Raw genomic sequence first — 7,855 nt, forward strand, 5'->3', positions numbered from 1 at the left:
TAGTATAAAATAATGTAGTTCAATTGCTGTGATATTACATGTCTGGACATTCTACCTTAAACGGGAATAAGATTGTAAAGCAAGATTCGGAAAATAAAGTCAATGTAAAACTTGAACTAATATTACATGCCTAAAGGATGTTACTATAATAAAACACCACGAAGCTTGAGGGCTTTGCGGTAAACACATCATAGATAGGCTATTGTGTAGCTTTGTATTTAACAATAAACAGACAGACCATAAACATTTGATAAAAATAATATTGTGCATTTATATCTCCTGCACTGACTTCATGTAACAACTCACGAAGCACAGCGGTCGAAATTCACACTCACTGTTGTTTCGTCCGTTGTCATAACAACCACAAACCTTGGTCTCTCTAACAAAACATTACTCTTTACAGTACTTGGTGGGGAAAAAAATTCTACATCATAGCAACAGAAATATGTCAGTATAAAAGCTTACTCTTTTGGATTTTATAAAAACATAGATTTTTTAGTAAAAACAATGAGCAACTCGTGCTTTATTCGGTGGAGATTGAATTTGTTTTGAAGTTAGACAACGCTACATGTTCTGTAGTCTGACAACACTATATGTTTTGATGTGTGACAACGCTACACGTTTTGTAGTCTGACAGCACTGTATGTTTTGATGTGTGACAACGCTACACGTTTTGTAGTCTGACAGCACTGTATGTTTTGACATATGATAAAGCTATATGTTTGGTCATATGACAACGCTATACGTTTTGAATTTAGACAACGCTACGTGTTTTGATGTCTGATAAAGCTACATGTTTTGTAGTCTGACAACACTATATGTTTTGATGTGTGACAAAGCTACACGTTTTGTAGTCTGACAGCACTGTATGTTTTGACATATGACAAAGCTATATGTTTGATGTGTAACAACGCTACATATTTTGACATTTGACAACACTATATGTTTGGTCATATGACAACGCTATACGTTTTGAATTTAGACAACGCTACGTGTTTTGATGTCTGACAAAGCTACATGTTTTAAAGTCTGACAACAATATATGTTTTGAGTGTGACAACGTTATATGTTTTGAAGTCTGGCAACGCTATATGATTTTGTAGTCTGTCAACGCTACATGTTTTGAAGTCTGACAGTATTACTAGTGCATTTTGTCTTATACTTCCGTCATTTTACAACAGTTTGTTTGTTTGAAGTTAAACACAATGGGCTATCTGTGCTCTGCCTACCACGGGGATCGAAACCCGGTTTCTAACGTTGTAAGTCCGTAGACATACCGCTGTGCCACTGAGGGGCTTTTATAACAGAGGTCATACAGTTTATCTCAGAACAAACACAAATTTCTACACATCTCCAGTCATTTTTGTATTCTCTTCAAGAAAACTATTTATGGAACCTTTGTTACTACTATCCTTGTGATATTATGCTAAATAAGAAATAGTTGACTATAGTATTCAACACAAATAATTTAAATTAACCTTCGAAATTAAAAAAAAAGTGTTCTATCAGAGCAGTACGTAAATGATTGTTATTTTCCACAAAGCACTAAGGCATCATTTATTTGGACAATGTTTTGATTTTTTCAGGAATAAGACAGATCAATTTAAAAAAACGTCAACAAAAGTTCATTTTCTAGATTTAAACTCAGTGAGTCATTTTCATATTATTGGCCCTATCGTCGAAAAACTATACTGATATTTTTTAAAGGATTATTCACGAAAAAAAAACGTATTCTAAAAATAGCACTGTATCTATCATCCGTGGTCGCCATAGCAACGCTGAAGTGCCTAATAATCCATGCTTTTTAACAACAACTTATGTATGGAATTTACATATTTTTGTCTTTCTGAGCTTCTATTTTAATACTTAGTTATCTGTTATTATCTTTTACGTATCTCAGTATTGCAAGAGTGCTGGCGGCTCTTATATAAAATTGTAAAATTTCGTATAATTTGTACAATCTGTTGTACAAAAATATTCGAAGATAAAATCATATGTTCATATAAATGTGCGTCCAAGGTCGTTTTCATCTTAGCCTCAAAACAAAACATTTTCATCTACATTACTGCCTTACATAAAACTGTTAAACTGTACTCTAATGTTCTATGTTTACCTTAGTTTATTCGTATAATATGTTACCTATCGGTGCTTTGTGTTATACTGTGTACTGGTATAACACAAAGCTGGGATTGTATCCTATTGAGTTAAGTGTTACTGTTCAGTGCTATATTGTAGTTAACTGGACTATACTAACGTATATGTTTACGTAGTAAGGCTTCGCTACGTTTTTCTTCTCTATATCATTACACCATGCTGTCTCGCAACTTGTTTTCAGCGCAAAGCTACATAATGAGTTATCTGAGCTCTATTCATCGCAGGGAATCGAATCCCGGATTTTAGAGACGAAAGTTCATAAACTTATATCTGACGTACCGGGAGACGCATGTGTTATATTGAGATAAACCCGAAGAACGTGCAGCTGGATGGTACTTTTAGTGGAGGTTATGTGATATAACCTCCCTCCATAGGTGCTAGATAAATATATTAGTGAAGATTATTTAAGTGATTGGAGGATAAATTGTCTCTTGAAGTGCAATAGGTTGGAAAATACTGTTTTAGACATCGCGATATATCATTAAAATGTGTATGCATTGTTCAAACACTAGTTAAGGTAATAATATTTTATCGTTAAATACGTGGCCCGAATTACACAGTTAAAGACATTTGGGAACATTTTCCATATTGTTTGAAGCTTAGCCTTGAGACAGGCAATAATATCACTAACTATAAGAGGCTTATTCCCTTTGTCACTCTGTTGAGAACGCTTTCGAACTCCTTTTTTGATAATGCACAACAATATACATCGTCGCTTAGCAACAAAACTATCACATGATTGTTCTTAGGCCAACTATGGTGTTTATGTTGAATGCTCAATATTCATCTTGATTTGTTAGAAAGGTTTGTTTTTATTCTTTATTTTTTATAACTCCGGTGATATAACAGCAAAATATTTTAATTCAGAAGCTTTATGACATTGTGTTGTAGCCGAAAGCAAAATAAAATTTATCAAGTAGTGTTTCAGCTAAGTCTAACGTTATACATTTATGTGTTAGGCCTAATGCTTAAATTAGAGTAAATAGGCCTACTATTACTAACGTTATAGAGTCAGTGTTTTAAAAGTTTTAAGTGGTGAATAAATGTTAATTAATAAATATTATAGGGTCCCAGAAAATTATGATCACGTGGATTTGGGGTGCCATTTTGTACCATCGGCTCGATACGGTATGACGCGATGCGCACATAATAGACAGTGAAACTAATGGACTGGCAACGTTAACAAAACTTTTTCCGTCTAAAATGACTGATTGTTGGGCTTGGGGGTGTACAAACCGGTCAGAAAATGGATCGAGAATGTATCGCTTTCCCTCAGATGTCAAAAGAAGGAAAATTTTGGAGGTGATAGTAAATCGTTTTGGTTGGAAACCATTACCGTCTTCCAGGCTCTGCGAGGTGAATAAACACAACGCAAGATAGCCCCTACCATTACATTAGGGTAGGCCTAACGAACTGCCCCAAGAAAAGCTAACCAATATATAATATTATAGTTATTCCCTACGATGTCAGAAAGTAAAATCTTAAAAATGCAATCCCATATAATTTATGATTAACTCAGAAGTTCGAGCAATCTAAAATATCCCAGCCTAACGTTAGGCCTAACTATGGTACAGAGAATTTTCTTTCGGAATACATTTGAAACAATTAAATTAAATTATTCTGTATTGTCTACTTATTATTTTTTCAAAAACCAGTTATATTTTAACAATGATTTATTCAAGAATGTGACATAGAAATATTAAGCTAAGACATTCCATTATTATCATGTGGTTCCTGTCTCCAAATGCCCTCCCTCATTCCTGGCTCGTAGTAGGTATACATTTCATGCAATGTTCGTAGAATGATGCATGTCAGTACAAATCCTTAATGGAGTTAACGCAGTATCATGCGACACTAATGCTACTAAACAATACGCTATCACATTTCAGTAGCAGTCTAGAACCTTGAATTATGGTCACTGCCAAAACAATATTGTGACAAAAATTGTTAGAAGGACCTAACATTATTCCCCATACCTATCACATTGTAAACAGTCTTGTTTTTGCTGAAAAGGTACCCTTAATCGAACTTCAAGTTCAGCTATAATACATATACAGTGCGCATGTACGTTCCGCAAATGGATACAAAATGTCTTCTAATCGTGAGTTATCGCAATTCTCCGTATATAAGGCTCTGGTGCTATTTAAGTCTCTTTCAGAGTGCACACGTACTTTTGTTCAAGATAACACTTCATATTTCTGCGTAGTTTTTATTAAAAATGTGGTGATTAAAGAATTACTTCGAGACTGATGAAATAAGTGAAGAGTAGTTAAATTTTATAATTTTAATTACTCGTTCAACGATGGTTTTCCGTCATTTTTGACGGGTTTTTATACTATTACTAATTACTCGATATAATTGGATATTTAACCATTTAGTGGTTTGTTTCTGTGTTCAAACTAAAGTATTCTTTCTATTTCTGAACATAAACTTACCGATTTTATGATTTTGAAATTGGATTCGTTTATCGGAGTAATCGTCACAGTCTTATTTCATATAGTAACTAGATTTTATAAGTGCAGATAAAACATATAATTTTTGAGAAAACAAGCTGGAGGAAAAGTGGAATTTGACTATTACCTATATTACTCAAAAGCGATCAGTTTCCTCGATCTTAGGTAGTAACCAGTAATGAGATAAGAGTAGATTCGTATCTTCTATACATAAAATTTTCCAAGCAGTGTTTCAGCTAAGCCTCACGTTACGTTTATGTGTTAGGCCTAATGCTTAAATTATACTAAATAGTCCTACTATTACTAATGTTACAGTCAGTCATTAAAGTTTTAAGTGGTGAATAAATGCTAATGAATAAATATTCTTTTGGTATATTCAGTTAGTAAGAAACACCAGGTTTCAAACTGTGAATGTTTCAGAGCTCATTTGTGCTTACTCTCTCAGCTTGTTTTTTTTTTTAATTATTTTTCACTAGTACGTAAAATGTATTGGACAATTTATAACTCGTAGTTCATCCAGCCTGTATATATCCATTACCATACAACTTTATTTTTACTATATTACTGTTCTGTACAACGGGAGTCTGGTAGTAACCTAGCAATGAGTGTTTAGAATAACAAAGTTACCGCCGTGAGCATTTCACTCGCTCGTTTCAAACACGAAGACCATAACAAACGATCTGGCAAGATACTTATTTTTCATCTATCTTCAGCGATAGCACGGTCAGAAGAGATGGCACGTGCCATTCATTAAGAAGGAAAACGTTCACAGTATTATATAATATCCGACATGCAACCTCAAGTTTAAAAAAATAAAAACAAATTTATAAAAGCATAAACTATTGTCCCCCAGTGGGAAAGCAACAAGTCTAAAGAATTACAGTGGTAAAATCAGGGGTTCGAGTTCCCGCAGTGGACATAGCAGATAGCCCAAAGTGGTTTTGCTCTAAAAACAAACCTAAACTATAAAAGATTATTGAACATTGTTTGGAGGGTCGGGGGTATAAGTGATTTGGGGAGGCTTAGCTTCACCCAATAAACTGTACCTCACAGTATTCTCACCACCTCAAAAATATTATTACACACAGCATGTGTGGGGAGAGAGAGAGAGGGGGCGAAAGAGTATTGTTACGACAGCGGAATTCACGTGACGCTGGTAACACGTAATGAGTATCTAGAACGTTCGTTAAGGCTCGAGCATTCTCCTGACGCCCTCTATTTCGTATATATAAGACCGGCGAGAAGTGACGGGAGAGATAGAATTGCATAGATACATAGATAATTGCAGACAGGCAGAGATAGAGGCGGACAATTGAGTCAAGCGCGGTAGTAAGTAAAGTGCGTGAATCGTTCGTTGTGAATTATAGCATGTGTTTAAGTTAAAGTGACTGTGGAAATTAAGTGTATTGCAAAGTTGAATTGAGAAAGAATAAACTAGTTTTATTTCAGAAAAGACTTGTATAGCTGAAGTTTCTGTAAAGAATTTCTACGAAAAATTAACAAACGACCAGAGACGTAACAGATTGGTGTCAGAGAGTGAGAGATAAAAAAAGAAGAAGATAGAAACCAGAGGTGGCAAATCAAACTACAGCTTAGCAGATTTGATGGCAGCAATTCAAGAACATCAAAAGAAACAAGAAGAGAGACAACAGCAGTGGCAAGAAAACTTGCAACAGTGGCAGCTTGAACAGCAAAATAAACAATAGAGATTACAGCAGTTGTTGGAGGAAAAAGAAAAGAAACAAGAAAAACGAGATAAAAAACAAGAAGAAAAATTACAGCAGTTGTTGGAGGATAAAGAAAAGAAACAAGAAAAACGAGATAAGAAACAAGAAGAGAGATTACAGCAGTTGTTGGAGGATAAAGAAAAGAAACAAGAAGAGAGATTACAGAAGTTGTTAGAGGATAAAGAAAGGAAACAAGAAGAACGAGAAAATAAACAAAAAGAGAGAATACAGCAGTGGTTGGAGGAGAAAGAAAAGAAACATTTGAGAGGCTGATAGAGAGAGTGCTGGAGGGCCTACAATAGAGGATAGCCCTAGTGTATCTGGATGATGTCATTGTATTTGCAACAACTTTTCATAAGGAAATGTCCAGGCTAGAAGAAGTATTCAAGCGTTTAAAAGCAGCAAACCTCAAACTCCATCCCAAGAAATGCCACTTGTTCTAGAAAGAGGTGCTTTACTTAGTTCACATTGTAAGTGAGCATGGTGTGCAAACTGATCCTGACAAGGTGAAAGCAGTGCCAACACCAGACAATGTGGGAGAGTTAAGAAGTTTCTTGGGACTCTGTACCTATTACCGGAAGTTTGTGAAGGACTTTACAACTATAGCTGCTCCACTACATGATTTGACCAAAAAAGGACAGAAGTTTGAATGGACAGTTTCTTGCCAGCATTCTTTCAAGACATTGAAAGAAAAATTGGCCCCTGCTCCACTTTTAAAGCTTCCAGATCCCTCACTGCCATACATACTGGATTGTGATGCTAGTAATGTCGGAATTGGAGGAGTGTTGTCTCAGAAAGTGGGCGAAAACGAATATGTGGTGGCCTACTTCAGTAGGGTTTTGAGTAGACCAGAGAGGAACTACTGTGTAACACGGAGGGAACTCCTTGCTATAGTAAAGAGTCTGACATATTTCTATCCTTACTTCTATGGTGCAAAGTTTACCATCAGAATAGACCATGCTGCGTTACACTAGTTAAGATCATTAAAGAACCCAGAGGGACAACTGGCACGTTGGATTGGAAAGATAGACCAGTATAATTATGATATTGAATACAGAGAGGGAAAAGCTCATGGTAATGCCGATGGACTGAGCTGAAGACCCTGCAAAAATGACTGCAGACATTGCTGCAAAAGAGAGGTTGAACTAACCAGGTGTCATCAAGCTGAAGTCAAAGTGACTGAAGAGGTTGATGATGGTGAAATGGAACCAGACTTAGATATTAAATCAGAGCAGGAGAAAGACCAAGATTTGAAGCCAGTAATTGATTTTCTAAAAGCAAGTGTTTTGCACCCTGCTTGGGAGAAGGTGTCTAGTCTAAGCCCTGTGACAAAGAACTATTGGGCACAATGGGATCAGTTGAAGCTTGAAGATGGTATTCTTCTCCGGAGATGGGAAAGTGACGACCTGACAGACGATTATACCGAGAAAGTTACGGGAAGCTGTACTGCGTCAATCCCATGATACTTTAACAGGAGGACATCTCAGAGTTAAGAAGACATTGAGTCACCTACGACAGAGA

This window comes from Limulus polyphemus, unplaced genomic scaffold (assembly GCF_000517525.1).
Source record: "Limulus polyphemus unplaced genomic scaffold, Limulus_polyphemus-2.1.2 Scaffold604, whole genome shotgun sequence".
NCBI lineage: Eukaryota > Metazoa > Arthropoda > Merostomata > Xiphosura > Limulidae > Limulus > Limulus polyphemus.